The sequence below is a fragment of the Protopterus annectens genome, chromosome 2.part0 (genome assembly GCF_019279795.1).
Source record: "Protopterus annectens isolate FY-2018-M chromosome 2.part0, PAN1.0, whole genome shotgun sequence".
Classification (NCBI taxonomy): Eukaryota; Metazoa; Chordata; order Ceratodontiformes; family Protopteridae; genus Protopterus; species Protopterus annectens.
Window position 1 is genome coordinate 1,366,716,274 of NC_056728.1, and position 21,885 is coordinate 1,366,738,158.

The 21,885-nt window shown below is 39.6% G+C and overlaps 1 protein-coding gene across 2 annotated transcripts in view; it reads right to left on the bottom strand.

Moving 5' to 3' along the window:
- PDE5A (phosphodiesterase 5A) overlaps window positions 1-21,885 on the bottom strand; it is a 2,047,822-nt gene that overhangs the window by 1,178,059 nt on the left and 847,878 nt on the right. The window lies entirely within an intron of this gene.

Genomic DNA, 21,885 nt, shown 5'->3' on the forward strand with positions numbered 1-21,885 from the left:
CTAGGAGCACACCCGAGCCACAGGGCTCCAATCCACTTACAGTATGGCTGACACACCCACCCATGATGTCACCTACCTCCTAGTCTTGCACTCTGCTATTCATACTCGTACACTGTTGAGACCTGCCTCATATGCTGGGGAAAACTGGGCTTCACTATCCTTCCCTTCATTTGCATAGGATTGCCTGCTAATGCATAGTTACATGTCTCACACTGAGCCTCCCCCCCTTAACAACCACTATTCACTGGCCAGGTTGTCTTCTGCCTGCCATTGACTTGTATGGCAGACTACTGATTTTGGTTAGAATGCTTATTTTAGGTATATTTTATTATTTTCTCCCGATCCCGCTTATGCCACTGTCTTATGCTTAAACAGCCAAAATCGCTTAACATAACATAAAGGTTGATTTTTTTTGTATTGTTTGCAGTGCCAGTGGCCTTATACTTGGCCATTGGCATGCTTCCTCAATGATATGCAGCCTTTATTTGGAGCTGTCATAGCTCCATTTTGGAATTTGTAGTACCGCATCGGTTACTAACCGAGTACATTTCTGCGTATACACTAGTCCTGCACACCCTGATTCCTGCTTCCTGGATGGCAGATTTACCTCATTTGGATGGGTTTCACCTGCAAATGGGGTAATTTGCATACGGAGGCTGGGAACAAGGAGCACTAGTGCTAGAGCGCACACATATCAAACGAGCATGTCGTGGAACGCTTGGCCAACATATTGGCCAAATTTCCTCTTACACTAATCATGCACGCTGTGCAAGCTTTTGAGAATCTGGGGGATCATGTTTCATTCTACTCACCTAACATCATACATTTCTCAATATACACAGTACAAATTTATTTCACTGAAACTTGGTTTCTTTCCTGGAATAATGATTTCAGAATATCCATTACTCTCAATTAAAAATGGTCATCACTTCCGATAGACGTGTTTTCCGATAGAAAAAAGTAATTTGACTGTGATATGAACAAGTGAAATTTCAAAAGTGCTGGAAGCAAAAAGAGCTTTTGAATTTTTTGCAGTGACTTGGCTGTAACCGGACACAGATGCATTTGAGTGTAGCACTCAAAACAAATAATAAATCACTGAGAGGAATACCTGTTACTGTATGCTGCATCTCTTACAGTTTTACATTTCAAACCATGACCCAGAGTTTAAAAACTTGTTTTTAGGGTAAGGTACTCAGGTATACAGTTGTTTAGTATTTAAGTAACTCACAAGAGCAAGTTTCTTTTAGAATCCCAAGGTGCACATGCTTTATTTGTGTATGTGTGAGTGTAACCATTTGAAATGTCGCTATCCACATTGCAGAGTCTTGACATGTGGAGAGTGAATGACAGAGAATCTGAACTTTCATATAGTAAATCTGAGACTGACATTTCCCTGAATATTCTCTTTTCTCTGAGGTATGGCAATCTCAGAGTTGATATATATAAGCTCAGGGGTGAGAGGAAAACAAGTTTAAAGGAAACTTGTGATTTTCAATATTAAATCTGCTTCTATATTTTCAGACTTTTTTCCTTCTGTTTTTTGACTGAGCAAAATGAGTCCTGACATTTCAATATGGTTACCATGTGTGTGTGTGTGTGTGTGTGTGTGTGTGTGTGTGTGTGTGTGTGTGAGGATTTGTGCACGTTTGTTGTGAGTGTACGTGGATTTGTGTGTATATGCTTGTGTGTCTGTATATATGTGTGACTCATTAGGGTGCATTACTAAATTCCAATCATGCAGCAAAAAAGACAATGACTCCAGATGACCTTACTAACTGTTGATAGAAGGCAATTATTTAGTTCAGAACTGTGTTATGATAGCTAAAAGTCAACAGGCAACAAACCCAGCTTTGTGGCTTACAGAGTTGGAGCCCAGACTGGGACTGCGATAAGCCAGTTTGCTTACTGGCTTGGTCACTTGAGTAGCTGAGAGATCTGGGGTGGGAAGGAACAGCATTTTGCCAGCTCACCCACTCAACGAGAGATGAAAGAGACTTCTTTCTGCAGTTAAACACTTTGGGGAGCGTGCTGTGATAGTGAAACAGATTATTTACTTATTTATTTATTTGTTTTTGTCAACCAGGATAGTCTGACTGGGCTAAAACCTCCTTTCAGCAGAGGCCTACAGAGGAAAGCTTCAATTTATGAAAATGAACATACAAGTTAACAAATACAGGCTAGTCATACAATGTACAAATTCTGTTACTTACAATATAACTGATACAATTTACGTCAGTTGTTCAGCATACTGAATAATATACAACAGACAAAATATAGAAATCAGTTAGAGGTACCAGTGAAATATAATTCAAACACATATTACATAAGTACAATATGGCATAGCTCAGTACTGAGCAGGGAAAGTAGTGTGGGGATTGTGAGGAGATAAAAAGGTAAATGGAAACTGTGTCATACAACAAATGATAGAGACGGTGTTGATAAGGTAATGACAGGAAAGCTATGAGAGAGAGAAGACAGCAAAGAAGAAAATGATAATGAGACATCAGCACTAAACCATAAAGAATTTGGCTTTAAAGGGTAGGGTTGCAGCTGACTGATGCCATTTGAAGTGATGTGAATAATGTCAGCAGCTCCCCCTAGTTATGGCAAACATTTTGCAGCAGCAGGAAAAAAAAAAACATTTTACAGCAGCAGATATAACACTGCTGGAGGCTTTGCTTTGTGTCTCCTCATCCCATTCCCACCAGCCTAAGGTGGAGATGGTCTCAACCTCGGGGAAACAGCACTAGGGTTACAAAGCATAGGAGTTTTAGAAGCAGAAACTGGCATTTGCTTAGTTGGAAGGAACACAATAGGGGTTATTAAAAAATAGTCAACAGGTGAGAGTTTTAAAAGGAAACATGTCATGTTGTACCTTTCCCACAATATGATCAAGCTTCTGAAATGCTTGCTATCATTCATTACAAAATAAATGCAGGAGGCCTAATGATGGAGCACAATATAGTTCCCTTTACAATGCACTTTCATCCAGTCAGTTTTAGTTTCTATAAAGGGAAGATATGTGTGTATACAGTTAACATTCATGAAAGTCATTGTCTTCCTTAACAGTAGTGTACAGTAAAATGACATTCCTGTATGTGTCAGGCATATTTCATATTGTTCAGTTCTGTTTCTGGTGTACAAGCCATATGCTTCAGCCGATTAATCAAGCTGCTTTTTACAGACGTAGCAAGCTGTTTGTTCATCTGTCTATCTGCCATGAGGTGCTTTACCTTAATGACAGTTAGACCTCCCAATGACACTTATGCACAAACCATGAAATCTCCTCCTGTAACTGTCACAAGTATCAATTTATATGGAAAACACTTGTGTCATAATCATCATCATCATATGGAAAGTCCCACTAAACAATTTAGAAACTAAAAGAAGTCTTCAACTAAACAGCTGGATATTTTACCATATAATGGCCAGTCTCACCACATTTTGTGCTGTATAATGCTTCCATGTCAGCATAATATACAGCTCTGTGTAATATCGTCATTTGGAGACTGACTCTTAAGCAAACAAAATCAACAGAAGACAAGAACATAATGAAAATGACAAATTCCTGGAAAGAGCAAGCCCACTGTGCCAAGTTTTTCAGGCTGCTTTCAATTTTGCATGGATTTAAGAATCTATCCCATGACAAATTATGAAAACATCAAGATCACATGTTAAACCTAGTTTAAATATTTAATTTCTAAACCAAACCAATAACTTTTTGCCTTAGATCTATGCTTAATGCTGCCTCATCTCAAACAATTGCAAAAATAAACATTATCAGTGAATGTATGTTCCAGCTGGTCTTTTAAGTTGTTCACATGCCTCAATCTTGCAAGTCAGAAGATGCCGTTGTTAATCTCAATCTCCTTTAATTTTATACAGTTTACCTCAACTTTCTTATTATGTTATTTTATCTCATTTTTGCTGCCTGTAACACAGCTTCCACTTTAATAAATACTTTCTACAGTTCTTTTTATCAGCTTGTGTCTTTGTCGCTCCCCACACAGACGTAGATATGCATATACACACTTGCATATGTGCCACACAAACACCTACATATGGATGTACGTGCACACACACAATCACACAGACACCCACACACAAATGTACACACCTGCACACACACACACACACACACACACACACACACACACACACACACACACACACACACACACACACACACACACATAGATACACGCATGAGCATGCATACACACATGCATGCACACACACTCTTGTGTAACTACACTTTCATGTAGCATTCTATATTTCTGCTTATCCTCCTCAGCAAAGTAAATGTATTTATTTATTTTATTTTACATTTGTTTACCAGGAGAGTCTGACTGGGCTAGTAGCCCGTTTTCAGTGGAGGCCCGGGAAGAAATGACATACATTAGAACACATAAGGTTAACATGTATTTACAATGCAGAGGGTCAGATAAAGACAGGTTACTTAGGTACCATAGTGGAAGTTAGGTATAAGTTGTTTGCAAGTATTGAGAGTGGTCCATCATTGGATCTAGCTACAGCACTGTTTGTTCTCAGCCTTCTGTCAGTTAAACTGAATAATCTGAAAACAGTTAAGATATACAGAATCATGGCTACTGCCATCAATGACTCCAGTAATTCACAGTGGTATTTATCATTGTCTTATTGAGGCCATCACACAAAAAACTGTCACTCCCAGGTTACCTGCTTCAACAATTCATTTGAGCCAGCTCCAGCAGTAAACAAGGATAAAGCCCTTACTATCACTTCGGTGACCCAAGTTTGATTAGCTGCTTCAGCACCTTCTGGAGGTGGCATGGGGAGTACAGGCATGCCAAACTATGTGGGAATGTACCAAGTAGTCTAATGCCTAAATCCTTTAAAGGACAGGAGGCAAAACAAAGGCTGCCCTACAGATGGAGGTTTGGCCACAAAGTTGAATTGGTAGTGGCTTTCTTGGTAGGTGTGTGAGAGAATGCACTCACATGGTAGAGGATATAGCATCTTCACAGTGATGTGCATCACTCATCCCTCACCTAATACAGGAAAAAGGGCTTCCCCATATGGCTGCCTGCTTCCTGATATCCCCACTAGACAGCTGTTGACCCTGTACTAGAGATATGCAGCATAGAGGAACAAATGGACTAAGTCTGACTAGCAGAGGTTTGATAGTCAGCAGGCAGCAAAAAAAAATATATATATAATTTGAGTAGCAAAAGCTGCTACATGTTGTGGAGCAGCCCACAGGGAATCTATACAAACACACTGCTTGTGGTAATTGTATATGACAGTGGTTCAGATCAATAAACTGCAGACAATGATAATGAAAAACTGCTTTCTAAACCACCCCTTCAAGTATTCTAAATCTATAAAATTTGAGCATAATAGCCCATCCCCATTCAATTTAAGACAGTGGTACCCAAAAGATACTGCTTTGTGCCTAGCCTAGGATATATGTGTATGCATTTTTGTGTGAATGTGTTGTTTGTACGAGTGTGTGTGTGTGTGTGTGTGTGTGTGTGTGTATGTGTGTGTGTGTGTGTGTGTGTGTGTGTGTGTGTGTGTGTGTGTGTGTGCGTGTGTGTGCGTGTGTGTGCGTGTTTGCGTGTGTGTGTGTGTGTGTGTGTGCGTGCGTGTGCGTGTGTGCGTGTGTGTGTGTGTGTGTGTGTCTGTATTATGTATCTGTGTGTTTACATTAAATTACCACATTACATTCTGTAAAACACATTAGCCAATATACATCAGAAGTAATATCGTCTGTCACTGCATCAAAGAGCCCTTACAAAATGTTCAACAAAATGATGTTCTATAAAAAAAGAAATCCCATGAAAGGCTACTATAACCATGTGCTGAGATTCTGACACTGCATTAGCGAGGAATTCAGGGAATAAAAACATAAAGCATATGCTGTTTGACAAACACCAGAAGCTGTACTGGCAGGTTTACAAGGAATAAAAGTTAAAAACATTTTTTTCTCTGACATCTGTCAGGAACTATAACAGGAAAACATTCAAAACACAGTATATTAAACCGCATGCTTTTTTCCATAACACTTGCCAGAGACTATACTAACACTGCAAACAATCAAAAAAAAAGATGCAAACAACTGATTTTCTTTAACCTTCCAAAGGCTAGATTAAACAGCATTGCTTGCAGCAATCCTACAGTCTCTGTACCCATAGAAAGTTGAGTACTACTGATTACAAACAAAGTGGTATAAGTGACTGCCTTGCACACTGAATATCAAGGAAGCCTGTATCAATCTTTTCACTGTACAGCAGGGGACATGGTCGGGATTAGAGTCTGGATCAAGTAAAAGGGATAATCTATGCACTGTACAGTATATATTCTCCACTAATGCAATAATGGCAATTAAAGAAACTCAATTTTTTTAAGCAAGCTATGAATGCAAAAAAAATTGACAAAAACGAAATAAAATTAATAAGCATCTACAAAACCCAAATAAATCTGGAAAAAAGAAACCACACACTTAAATACACACACACACACACACACACACACACACACACACACACACACACACACACACACACACACACACAGACAAAATACTAAGTATGTATATTACATGGTTTACTATCAAAATGCGGAACAGCGCTTACATGAAACTGGGATGGTCGAAAGTGTCTTTTCCAGTTTATGTAATGCCGTTCTGAAAAATGTTTGAATGCACATTAGTGAATGTAGTGTACATTCACTAACGTGCATTGACGTTCTGATAACAGAGCACACTAGAGTGGTGATTGGGAAATTTACCATTTTCCTCACTGTAGTGCGATCTTTGGAGTTGGAATATATAATTTGCGGGGGTGGGTGGAGGGTGCAGGTGGGCTTGCCCCCTTGCAAAACCAAGATACAATTCTAATGGCACCTTTACCACAACAGCCTGAGGGTCTGATGTCACTGCCTGTTATTTAGAATTATTTCAAATGCCGACTTCGAGGTAATCATTTTCCAGATTACTTACAAGAAACATTACCAAATTCAGTAATACTATTCAACCACATAAATAGAAATTTTTGTGACTTTCCACATTTTGACAGTAAACCTATTACATACTATGTGGGGACAGGACATACAAAATATTTGAACTCATGATAATGCAAATATGTTTTTAATAGTAAGAATACGTTAGGGCAGATTCAGAAAGTCAGAGTGCACAGGGAGTGTATACCTCTTGGTGACCATTTCCAATTCAGAGACATCTCTACCATGTTGCGTTAGCATGAAGATGTGTAGCACCATGGTGGGCTGTCTCTGCAGCCATACTGAATGCTAAGAGGTACTCTAAGTGAGAAGCATATGCTGATTAGTCATGTAGTCTCACCTAGAAATGGCTATGGTAAGTCATTTACACAGCTAAGTGTTTCAGAGAATCGCTCTACTGTGTAAAGTAACATGGCCACTCATGGCTGCTTGTGCTAATGAACACAGCCCAGAAGATGTGTTTATCCACTGTGGTACAGGTAAGTGCTGGGAAGTTTAACAATAAGGCAGTGTTGTGTGCGTGCATGTGTGTATATGCGGAGCTGCATGTGTGACTGTGTGTCTGCCTGGTTCGCAGTAGAGGGGTTAGTTACGGGATTACTAGGGTGATTGTGTGACTGTGTGTATGAGTGAATGGGTGAATTCATCTGTGAGTGTAACTGGATGTTAGTGTGTGTGTGTGTGTGTGTGTGTGTGTGTGTGTGTGTGTGTGTGTGTGTGTGTGTGTGTGTGTGTGTGTTTGTGTGCATGGGGGACTCTTAACACCTCCACACTCCCCTAGTCTATTGAACAAACACTGAAATATTGGGGGGTAGGGAATATTACACATCAAGGATATTCTTCATATCATGCCTTAAAGGAGCTTGGAAAAAAAAAAAGTGTAGCACAAAAGATGTGGCTCAGGGAAATGATAAACACCATGGATAAGTCTTTACATCATGCCCTAAAGGAGATTCAAACCCTGCACCCTTATTCCTCACATAGAGGACAATAGTGCTCTGCACTCCCATTAGACAAAAGTGATGCTTGAGAATATTACATAACACACTGAAAAAATATGCAAAGTGAATTGGGGAAAAAGGCTTTGAACCCTGCATCATTGACACAGAAAGCAACAGTATTATCTCACTATACTAATGAATCCATTGTTTTCATACTAAGAACTATGAAACTCTTAAGATTTGGCATGACCCAGTGCTTGCAACAGTCCATGATCTACTAAGGAAAAGTACCTATAACAGGCAAGAGAAGCAGAATCCTATAAAATCAGGAACAGACAGCTGACAGGGATGGGGGTGTCTTTGTGGAGGAGGCTTCAGTACAAGCTGGCAGGAACATTTGATGATACCCAGGGGGAACATTTAAACAATTACTGGGACTCATTAAAAAATTAATAGAGCAATAGGTCTACCATCGTTATGCACTGTACATACACTAAAAGAATGAAACTCTAATATCTGGCATTATATTTACAAGGGCAGGGACAAAAGATAAAAAAGAGACACCGGGAATGTTCTGTAAAGTCAGGGACAGGTAAGAGGTATGTGGCGTGTGTGTGTGTGTGTGTGTGTGTGTGTGTGTGTGTGTGTGCGCGCGCGAGCGCCGAGTGTGTGTGTGTGTGTGTGTGTGTGTGTGTGTGTGTGTGTGTGTGTGTGTGTGTGTGTTTGTGTGTGTGTATGTGTGTGCGGACGCACACTCTTGTGTGTATGCACGTGTGTCTGAATTTGTGAACGTGTTTAGGAGAGTAAATGAGGCCTAGCCATGCCAATGCAATGCATGGAGTGCAAGTGTTAACTACTGCAGGAAAGTGCTGTGGCAGTTAAGGCTGGTGGAAGAAAGTGCTGATTAGCACTAGTGATAGTTAAGGCTGAGTCAAAGACATGCAAATTACCCGGTATTGAGGTCTTTTCTAACTGCAGCTAACATGTCTCTGAACCACAAAATGTGGCTTCATGTAAACTGCCCCTATTTACCCCAGCTATCACTGTCTCATATAAACTGCCCCTTTTTACTCCAGCTATCACTGCATTAAGTAAATAGCCCCTTTTTACCCCGGCTATCACTTACAAGGCAATGTAAACTGTTCCTTTTTACCCCAGCTATTGTTGCATCATGTAAACTGCCCCTTTTTACTCCAGCTATTGCTGCATCATGTAAACAGCAGCTTTTTACTACAGCTCTTACTATGAATGTGGCTGTTCTTTCTGAATCCCCAGGTTTACTTTCTTTGCCACTTTACAAATGTTTAAAATGCTGTTATGAATGAAAAACAATCCATTTCATTCTGCAAACATTTTGTTGCATATAACATATGCATCTATAATTTGCAAAGGGTTTATAAATATAAAAATATGCTAAATATATGTGTGTGTGTATATATATATATATATATATATATATATATATATATATATATATAAAAAAATATAGATTCACACACACACACACACACACATATATAGATATAGATATATATATATATATATATATATATATATATATATATATATATATATATATATATACACACACACACAAACATACACACACACACACAAATATAATATGGGTATTCCATGTTTTTTACTTATTGGTCCATGTACCTACATTGGACCGAAGTGTGTTGTGTGTCTGTATTTTAAATCCGAATCAGGTAGAGGTGATTCCATGCCACATTTTACAGATGTGTTCTGAGTGTAAAACTCATTGAATGCATGTTTTATCAAATGCACTGCTATTCAAAATGTTGTAGTTGTTGAACAAAGTTTGTATGTTGCAGGTAAGTTTCAGCAACAGAGGTGTGTGTGTGTGTGTTTGTGAGTTACGATTTGAGTAAGGGCTATATAAGGGGATAGGGATATAGAGTTCTGCATGTGCAATTTTGTATGTAGCATGTATCTAAACTGTCTTGTGTATTGGTAGTGTTATGGACAGGGCTTTAAGGTAAATTGTAGGGTTGGGGTATCGTACTGTTAGGAGACATTATTATGGTACACTATTACCTTAGAAAAAAATGTCCACACACTACCACTATTTAGACAGATTTGGTCTGAAGTGTGGTAGTAGCATTTTTCTTATGACATCAGAAAATTAAAGTGTTTTCCTTGTCTGATCTTATTTGCTTTTATATTGTCTGGTTGTTATTTGATATGTTGGCATCAAAATAGTGATTCAATATTCAGTCACCTTTAATGATCTCTCAGAAACTTTCTCTGAGTTTTAGCAGCTTTAGCAAATAGCAAATATACCAGTGGCGGCTGGTGAATTAAAATCAAAGGGGGGCTGCAGGAGACAGCTGAATGGGTGGGGTCAATGGGAAGGGGTGCAGCCAACTAGAAAGGGGAGGAGCTATGCTCAAAACCACAAAAACTAACTAAATACATTGCTGTGGGTGCCAAACCGTCATTATGAGAGTCTAATCAAGACAAAGTGAAGTGTAGAAGAATAAAAATATTTCAATGCATTGGCTGCATGACAGCTTACTTAATATCTAGATGGAAACAAAAAGGTTGTGAGGCATGAAAAAATAAATTACTTTTTTAAATACATTAATGGAATGCCAGTCAAAATCAAGTATAAGAAAAACAAGCAGCACTCAAACTCAAACCACTTCTTGCACTGCAGTTCTAATTTATATTCAGCTTTATTAAAGTACCAAGTAACATGCTGGAAGTAGAAATCTCTGATGCCCCCACTTGTAAAAATGTTCCTTATCCAAAAAAAGACCTGCTGCCTGACAATTATCTACTTGTTTCATAGGGAAAACATGATCAAAGTAAAAAATGAAAAGCAAACGAGAAATAAGCTCAAGATACATTGCTTAAAAGGATTACTGTACAGGTTATGGACCACACGATTGGCATTCTGTTTAGTTTATGGGTAAAGCCTGCAGAGATGACTGGAAGTCTCCAAGTGTAATGAGCTTCTTAAAATAATGTAATCCTGTCCCTTATTACAAATACTGTCATATGCATTTCAATACCCAAGGCTTATACATTATCTAGTAAAGTATTCTCTACATGGTAACAAAAGAAAGGCTTTCAGTGTTGACAATTCTTAACAGTATGCTTATTAAAGCTTACTTGCATCTTACAATTTCAGCCAAGCTTACCTGATGGTCATTAAAGTATTGCTACTTAAACACAGAGCAACAGTCAGTTTGAGTAATAAGCATAAATCAACAGTACAAAAAATGACAGAAACCAGACCATTCTGCAAAAATCAAGGACAGATGAAAAGCCACTCTAGTACTTGTGTCTACCTTGGATGGGGGGGGGGGTACTCTGCACATTTACACTGCATAACTACTCCTTGCCTGGCTTCGACACATCCAGAGTCACGGGGGAGTGGGGTGCAACAAGTATGTCACAATTTGAAATGTCTCTGGCTGACTGTGATGACCCTGACATTTGTCATACCTCTCAACCTCAGAGCAAGAAATCTGGACAAAGCCATACAAAGAAGTGGGACAAAAGCCCAAAAATAAGGAAAATTTTTAAAATATTGCTCTTATAAACTTAGAAAGATAATAGAATAGGTCTTGCATTAGTATGAATTTTCTGAATGGTATGAAATCTGAAACTCAAATGTCTGTCATTATTTTCTAACTTCAGTCTTTAATGATTTGTCACTAATTTGCCAAAAAAACACAATTTTATGAAAAATGGACCAAAAATGTGATGTAAAAATATAAAATAGCCACACAATACAGCTGGGAACCTGTCAAAGAAGGGACACTTTAATATTAGTACTGCTAACTTGAGCAGCTGACAAAATAAAAGAATCTACATGCATTTCTGAAATAAAAGTAATCTATAACTCTAATTATTACAGTTATTTCTTAATTGTAAACCCTCCATGTTTTCTTCCAAAATTGCTATTTTGCGGAGGGTTTATTAGGGGAAGAGCAACATTTTGAGCCAAAATCAGGGACAGTTGAGAGGTTTTGCTATGCCTAATTCTATAAAGCAATTTATTTGCATGTACCTCTCAACCTGTTAATGCAATAAATTTGGACAAGGCCAAATATATTGGGGGAACATATAAACAGTACTAAAAATTGCTCTTGTATAAACTGAGACAGTTGATAGAACAACAGGTCTTACTTTAGCATGCATTTTTCTGAAGGTTATGAAGTCTGAAACCCAGGGTGTCATTGTTTAGTGACTTAATTCCTAAATGATTTGCCAGAAAACCACAAATTTTATGAGGAATAAACCAAAAATAAGAAGCAAAAATCTATTCATTCTTTGAGAATCTGGACAGTTGGGAGGTATTGTTCAGCTGGGGCTGTCTAAGTTTGCCGCCCTTCCCCCTCACAAAATCATGGTCGAATGGAGCCTCCCCCTGCAGCCATTCCAGTGATCCATTACTTGGCTATTTCACTCCATTTACCATAAACACTAATGTGCATACTGATTTACTTCTATGATGATTTGGACTTCATTTGAAAGTTTTATTTTGCATTTTACAGCACAAACACTAAGACATATGCTAAACAAACTTAGCATTAGAACTTCTCTACCCTTGAAACTCACATTCACTGAAACATCATTGAAACTCACATTCAAAGAAAATACATTTTACCAGTGGCAGATAAAGATTAATTCTGGGCTGTTTTCAAATCATAGGCCCCTTGCATATGAAACATACATGTGCTCTTTGATACACCTTCCTATTGTTTTGAACATTTTTTCCAGTAAACAATGAAACAAAACACATGCACCAATAATGACAAAACTGCCCAATTCAGAACATTTCCATCATCAAAGCCTACTCAAACTTCTACAGTCCACCATTATCAGTAAATATGCACAATTCTACAGTCCACCATTATCAGTAAATATGCACAATCTCTGAAGAAGTAAAAAATTCATCTAAATTCCACATTAAATAAATCTGTAACTAATGAAGAGGTTGCTGCTAGCAAACACCTTTATATTTCATGGTTTCATTAAAAAATAAAGTGTCTGATGCCCCTGAGGAATAAACTGCCTATATTACATTAAAAATAAGCTAGTAATATTGCAATAGGTAATGGATGGCAAACTGATAACAGGCTCATAGTTAGTATCTTAAGTTTTTCAGTATAGCAGCATTCACCCCTTGTGGGAGTAGAACCAACAACCTTCTGCATCAAAAGCAAGTACACAACCTGTTGTGCTATTAACAATGCAAGCTGACTTAGCATAAGCAGCACTAAGCTTCACTTCCCCTGCAGCTCTCAGCTGCTTGTAAAATCTACTCAATACTCAACTGCATCTCAACTTCACAGCACAAGAAATCTGGAAAAAGCCAAATTTATTAAATCAAACGGCCAAAAACCAGGGACACATTAAACATTGCTTGTATAATCTTGGAAAAGTTGCTAGAATAAAATGCTATGTTACCACCATACATTTTACTGCCAAGGTCCTTGTGCAAAAGAGTCAGTGCAACAAACCACTATGCCAAATCACCTGCTTTATGAAAGAAAAATGCTGTGTTACCACCATACATTTTACTGCCAAGGTCCCTGTGCAAAACAGTCAGAGCAACATAACACTGCCAGATCAGCTGCTTTGTGAAAGAGAGGAAGACTGAAACTTAAATGGCTATCATTTAATGAATTCAGTTCTCACCATAGCTGTCAACCTCTTAGCACAAAACACCTGGACAAACCCAGTAATGAGGGAATACAGCCCTCAGACATATACAGTGAATTCAGTTCTTGCCATAGTTGTCAACCTTACCACAAAAAACCTGGACAAAGCCAATAATGGGGTAATACAGTCCCAAAAGTGTTACTATGTATTTTCTGAAGAATATGAAGTCTGAAATTCAAATGCCTGTCAATTTTACTTCTGATGGAACAAAAACAATTTTCAGCAGAGGCCCAGGGAGAAATACTGCAGACACATGTCTTTGTAAAATGGCAGGACACCAGAGCAAATCCACACAAACACAGGGATGAGATGCAGACTCCACACAGAAGGCACCCCAGCCAAGAATCAAACCAGAAAACCTACAGCTGTGAGGCAACAATGCTACCACTGCACCATCAATTTTATTTAACATTTGTTAATCAGGACAATCTGACTTGGAACAAAAAACAATTTTCTGCAGAGGCCCAGGAAGAAATAATGCAGACATGTCTTTATAACATGGGAGGACACAAAAGCAAACCCACACAAACACAGGGAGAAGATGCAGACCCCACACAGAAGGCACCCCAGCCAAGAATCAAACCCAAGAACCTGCAGCTGTAAAGCAACAATGCTACCAGTGTACCATCAAATATCAAGCATTGTAATATTTAGAAACCACAGATATTATAAGGAACAGATCAGATAAAATATGAGGCAACAATCTGCAATTTTTTTTTTTTACAAATGGTGGTGGGTAGGGAATTCAGGTCCTTAACACCACCATACAAGGTACAGGGTTCAAGCCTGAGTATCTCTACCCACCACCATTTGTTAACTGGGGCATTTCACACACACACACACACACACACACACACACACACACACACACACACACACACACACACACACACATCCAGCGACCGACCTGCAAACACATTTCTAGCCAGCGACCGTCCTGCAAACAGATTTCCAGCCAGCGACCGACCTGCAAACAGATTTCCAGCCAGCGACCGACCTGCAAACAGATTTCCAGCCAGCGACCAACCTGCAAACACATTTCCAGCCAGCGACCGACCTGCAAACACATTTCCAGCCAGCGACCGACCTGCAAACACATTTCCAGCCAGCGACTGACCTGCAAACACATTTCCAGCCAGCGACCGACCTGCAAACACATTTCCAGCCAGCGACCGACCTGCAAACACATTTCCAGCCAGCGACCGACCTGCAAACACATTTCCAGCCAGCGACCGACCTGCAAACACATTTCCAGCCAGCGACCGATATGCAGGGAAGCCATAGCCATATACACACACACTGCAGCACCTACCTGTAAAAGCCAGCAAAGCAGGGAAGCCATATAATTCAGCCAACCTGCAAACACATTTCCAAAGCCAGGGAAGCTAAGCCATATAATCCAGCCGAACTGATTGATTTACACGACGCCCGCGAGAGCTGAGAGAGATAGCTCTCAGCTCACTCCTCATTGGCGTGAGAGCTGAGAGATAGCTCTCAGCTCTCACTCCTCATTGGCGTGAGAGCTGAGAGATAGCTCTCAGCTCACTCCTCATTGGCCCTGACTGCAAGGGAAGCAGTCCGGAGCCCCTCTGTTCTGTGCGGTCAATGACCGCACAGATTTCTGGGTATCGTATAGCACAGGTTGCTGGGTACCTATGTATCTGCATTCCGACTGCCGATAAAGGCAGTCTGAATGGATTTTGTGTTTCACAGATTTTTTTTTTGTTTTTTGTCTAGGTGGGAGGGCTGCAGACCGGCAGTCCGGTAGCACGAGCCACCCCTAAAATATACATCTGTCAATTGTGAAAACATCTCTGATAAATTGACATAGATGTACAAGATATACACTGATTCTTCTAACACGAAAAACTGATATATCTGTCAAGAAATTCAGCACAGAAATATCTACAAAGTAAGTGCATTTCATTTCTGGCAAAATAATTTTTCTTCACTTTTTTATAAACAAATGTGAATGATCCTCAAAAACAATATTATAGCATAGTGTGAGTCAGAAAGTTGTTTAACTGTGAGAATTTAAAATCAGTCACGTTTAACTCATTTGCAGTACATGTAGCTCCGAAATTATGCTACAATATTGAAAAAAGACAGACTAGCTAACACCTTCCCTAGCAGAAGACCCAGCTGTAAAAGTGCTTGGAGGGTGCTTAACTGCTACATTCTCCAAAGTAGATTGGGTCTCACGCTAGACACAAACAGCAATCTGTACCAGCTGGCAAAGAAGAGGGGGCAGAAGGTGAAAAACAGCATGGTTTCTGCCTGGTTTCCATGCTCTCTGAACTGTCCCTGAGTTTATCTCAGATTTTTCTTCTGTCTCTTGTCATTTTTTTTTATTTTATGGTAAATCATTGAAGATTACAGTAAGTCAATAAAGTCAGGCATTAGTATTTCATACTTCTTATTGTTCAGAAAATGCATTTTGATGAAAAAAAATGTTGTTTTACTAAATTTTTAAGAGAATAAGGGCAATATTTATTTTGATCCCATTATTTTTGGATTTCTCCAGAATTATTAAGCAAAGAAGCTGAGAGGTGTGGTGCTGTTTGCTGACAGTGCTATCTACTTTACTGGATTTAAAGTGCTATCTACTTTACTGGATTTAAAATCTGATAAAACACTTTGCGGTCCTACACTCTTTTTCTGTAACTGGTGAAACTGGATGGATGGAACAGATAATGCCTGCTTGCTGTACTCTGTCTGAATATTGCTGATATCTGGCTGCATTTTATTTTGAATCGAAAATGTTAATTTATGGTTTGGTCACTCCTGTTTTGTGTCTTATTCTTGTATATATTTGTTTTAAGTTTTCTGTTCTGTTGGAGTTTTAAGAGGTCTTGGCTAGGATCAGTTAAAAAGTCAGCAAAGAATTCCTTTGCAAACATTGAATAACATCAGTTAAGTAGTGGGAGCAGCTGAGAAACAGCATTGCCCTTTTAGTTAGAAACATCTCTATTTAGCAGAAGTGCTTGTTTGGCCTGCTTGCTCTACTCTGCCTGAATATTGCTGATCTCTGGCTGCATTTTATTTTGAATTGAAGCATTTCATTAAGGTTGGTCATTTCTATTTTGTATCTTATTCTTGTATTATATTTTTGTTTTACGTTTTCTGTTCTGTGGAAGTTTTAAGAGATCTTGGTTAGGATCAGTTAAAAAAAGTTAACAAATAATTCCTTTGCAAATAGTGAATAACATCAGTTAATTAATGGGAGGAGGTGAGAAACAGCATTGCTCTTTCAATTAGAAATATCTTTGTTTAGCTGAAGTGTTTGGCCTGCTTGCTGTACTCTGCCTGAATACTGCTTTTCCCTGACTGCATTTTATTTTTCCCTCCTATCCACCCAATTAGTGCTGTGTTCTTAAACTTAGTGGCTTCTGAGGTGCCACCCCTAATACAAATCTGATTTTGGACATTCATCAGCTCATTCTACTGAGTAGAGAGAGATCATTTAGGAAGGCCCACCATCTTAGTTTCTCAGCCTTGAACTATCTTCTCTTTCCTCCCTTCCCACTTAACCTAAAATATACTTTATTCAGCTGCTTTTACTGTATTTGTGTTTCTTCCTTCTTTATTGCTTTATTTTGCTTTTGCTGCTTGTTCTTAAAATGCTCAATTGAATTTATTCTGCTGCATTTATTACTGCTTGTTAGTAGCCTATTTCATTTGTAACTGTTATTCTAAGCCTTTTGGTTTAAGCACTTGGGCTTCAGGCCAGTTATTTTACATTAAGAAGGTTTGTGGATTACACTCTTGTGGCAGAAGAGGTAGCTTACACCCTTCTCAGTTGGGAATTTCTGGTTGAAGGATTGGTATGTCTGTTATTCTAAAAGTGTCTTAGTTCTGGTTTAAGCACTTGAGCTTCAGGACAGTTATTTTACATTAAGAAGGTTTGTGGATTACACTCTTGTGGGAGGAGAGGGTAGCTTCTGCCCTTCTGAGCTGGAATTGCTGACTGAAGGCTTATTGTGCTTGCTTATTTGAACTGTTTTTTATTTCTGAAATCGGTGCACTTTGTTTGCCATAGCACAGACCAGATTCAGGCCTGCTGACTCTAGCTCTGTCTGTATAACTTGAGCACTAAACCTGGCCATCTTTTGTTGGAGAGTCTTCCCCTGCACCCTAGTGGCAGGAATGTGCAGTTAGAACTTGTCTGATCGAAAGTTGCTGGAACAGGGCTCAGTTTTTAGCTTTTTATTGATTAATTTGTTAATTTGTTTAATTCAGTTTGCTCCCGTTTGCTAGATAAGCAAATCCAAGCCATCTGCTGATCTCTGCAAAACTTAAGTAGAATTTTTCACTGCATATTGTACTTTTGAACTGCATTTTTTACTATATCACTGCTTATGTGAACTGTTTTTTTTAATTGTTGCACTTTGCTGTAGCATAGACTAGATTCAGACCTGCTGAATCCAGTACTGTTTGTATAACGTGAGCACTAAACAAGGACATCTTTTGTTGGAGAGGGTTCCTCTACACCCCACTGGCAGGTGTGTGCAGTTAGGTCTCATCTGATTGAAGGTTGCTGCAAAACCTAAGTAGAATTTTCACTGTATATTGCACTTTTAAACTGCATTTTTACCATATCACTGCTTACTTGAACTGTTTTTTTTTTTTTTTGTTGTTCTGAAATTGTTGCAATTTGTTTGCTGTAGCATAAACTAGATTCAGGCCTGCTGCATCTAGTTCTGTTTGTATAACTTGAGCACTGAACCAGGCCATCTTTTGTTGAAGAGGGTTCCCCTGCACCCTAGTGGCAGAAGTTTACAGTCAGAACTCATCTAATTGAAGGTTGTTGGAACAGGGTTCAGTGTTGAGCTTTTTTAATGGTTAATTTGTTTAGATCAGTTTGTGCTCATTTGCTAAATAACACCACATTTGTGTATTGCACACTGCTGTGCAGTAGTGGGCACCTTTGGTGGTTATAGAGGAAAATACGTTTGCCTGCAAATTTTACTTAATACTCTGCTGGTGCTCCATCTGTGTGTTCTTGTGATTGTCCTTCACTGACAGGTGATACATTTAGCAAAGCTCCTGAGGTACCAACAGAGATCCTACCCACTAGCCCTTCATAGTTTTCGTCCACTTTTCCCATCCCTCTACTTTACCTGTTCCTTCCTGTCCTCTCCCTGTTTTCTGACCACATCAATTTACTTAGCATTATGGATGGATGATTTCCTACAGTTTCTCCAGCCAGCCTGGTCAATGTGGGCATCCTGAGGCAATGTAGCAATTGCCTCATGTACGCTGGTAGCCCACTTCTTCTAGTCCACACAAATTCATTATGTGAGCGATACATCTATATCAAGAACCTAGAATCCAAGCTCTTGCTCACTAGTCAGTCCATCTGATACAGGTTGTCAGCATGCACACCTCACCACCTGCACTTATCAAACCAACAACACATAAACATACATATGTGGAGGTGCTTATGGGATGCTTATTTAAACATCAGAGATCTCCCAAACACAAACAGAAGCATGCTTCATATAATACATTATCTGTAGCACATGGTACACATAATACATTACACACCAGTGTCTCACCAGTTAAACCCTAATGCATAGTGTAAAAACAAACATCTTAGTCATAGGCAGCTCAATTGTGAGACACACAGATGTCCCTCTCACCAGGTTGGATAAGAAAAAGTCACAGTCAGCTGTCTGTCAGGTGCTAGGATCTGCCACATCATACACACACTCAAGTCTCTCAACAACAGGCACTGTTATGACTCTGCCATAGTCCATGTTGGTGTGAATGACTTGAGACGTACCTCCCTGGACTATATGAAGAGAGACATGACTGAGCTCTTGGATTATGTGTCTCAGGAAGGTATGTCCCTAGCCTTAAGCAGCATTTTACCTTCGTCTAGGATGACTGACACCTCAATAAAAACAAAAAAATTCTTGACTTCAACAATTGGCTTGGTTTGTGGTGTCACTCAAATGGAATCCAGTATCTGTCAGCCTGGGATGACATGGTCGACAGACCTTGATGCTTTGCAGAGATGGTCTTCATCTGTCACCCCGGGGTTTTGGTTAATGGTTAAGGCTCTTGCCATCCCCAAGGTGCCTTTTTAGGTAATGTCACAAGAACAAAATTCCCGATGTAAAAATACCCTCTAAAAACAACCTCAAGGTTATGCTGCTAAACACCAGAAGTCTAAACCAGAAACTGCACTCACTGGAAGCAGTTCTCACCCTGAAAGATGCTGATATTTGTGTAGTCACTGAGATCTGGTTTAAGGCTGCGGACGGCTCTCCAGCTATACCAGGTTACATTTCCTTCCACACGTTCAAACCACAAACTGAAGGTGTGAGAATGAAATGAGGTGGTGTATCAATATTCATTAAAGATAAATACATCTCTAGATTGGTTAAACGGCATGAATCCTTTGAATTACTTCAGGGGCAATTGAATGTAGTTAAGACCCATCTTCAGGTCATTGCTAGCTACAGAACCCCCTCCATGAATCAGGACATCTACTCAGCCTACTTGGATCTACTTGAGTCAATCAAGATACAACCAAACACCATGGTTTGGGGTGACTTTAATTACCTGTCCATAAACTGGGTAAATTATACATGTTCTAACTCACTTGCCAAAAGGTTCCTGGACTTTGTTAACAACAATGCCCTGGACCAGATGGCTGACATACCCACAAAGGACTCAAACATCCTGGACCTGGTGCTTACCAACAATGGGGACCGCTGCACCACCCCCAGTGTGTGGCCATCCCTGGTGAGATCTGACCACAAATCAGTCTTGCTAGAAGTAATTATAACACAAGACCCCCCCAGCAACAACTACATTAAAAAACTTCTAAACAGCCAGTTCCAACCTCTCACTTGATTGCATAAATAGCTTCATAGCCCCTCCCCCCACTGATGGAACAGACAACTATGCTGAGTTATATACCAGTGTTTTATACAAGCACCTGCACAACTATATTGACTCTGCTGTACCTGATAGAACCAAATCAAGATCTTCAAGGAAAAACAAACCTGCCTGGTGGACAGTTGCCATTAACAGGCTATACAACAGCAAAATGAAATTGCTGTCTAAGAAAAGGAAGGAACAGTCTCAAAAATGGAAACACTCCCTCCTCAACTTAAACGAACAAATAAGACTCCTAGTGAAGTCCTCCAAAGCTAACTATGAATCCAGATTAGCTTCCCTAACTAAGGAAAACAACAAGGTGTTCTTTACTTACATCCGTAACCTGAAAGGTAAGGCACAGATATACACTGAACTCGTAGTTAATGGTACTGCATATATAGAACCTATGGATCTAGAAAACCTACTGGCCAACAGGATCAGTGAAAACGTCACTCTCCTGTCCCCATCACATATACCCCAAAGCATTCCTAACATCTATTCCCTGCCTAGTATCTCTGAGGAGCAGGTCTTAAATGCCCTCTCCAAGGCCAAAAACACAGCCTCTATGGGATTAGACAAAATCCCGAGTTGTGTTCTACAAGGTTAAAACAGGAATTAGCATCACCATTAAGCAATATTTTCAATCACCACTTAAGCACTGACTTCATCCCAGCGCAATGGAAAACAGCTACCATCATCACTTTGCACAAAGGAGGTGCATCCATGGACCCCAGGAACTATAGACCCATTAGTCTGACCAGCCTTATCTGCATGGCCATGGAACAAATCATCATGGACCTTATTAACAAAGATAAAGGAAAGCTACAAATGCTTGACCCCACCCGGTTTGGCATTGTCCAGGGGAGATCATGCCTGTTAAACTTGGTGGACTTCTTAGACACAGTCACCAAAGCCATAGATGTGGGCAAATCTGTGCATACGGCCTATCTAGACTTAGCCAAGGCCCTTGAAACAATCCCCCACTCAGGCATCATTGATAAACTCACCCAGCATGGTATCAACCCATTTATTGTCAAGTGGGTTGTAAACTGGCTCACTGATAGAACTCATACGGTCAAAATAGGGGACTCCACCTCCTCCAGCAGACCTGTAACCAGTGATGTTCCACATGGATCGGTTCTGGGATCCGTACTGTTCAGAATGTCCTTCTCCGAAGTACAGGCTAAAACTAAAGGACTGTGGCTGACAACGATTGCTGATGACTGCAAAATGGGAGCAATTATTGAAAACCCTAGCGATGTCAATGTCCTGCAAGAAGGTCTTATGCAGACTAATGACTACTGCCAAAGTCATGGTCTTAAACTTAATGCAAAAAAATTGCATC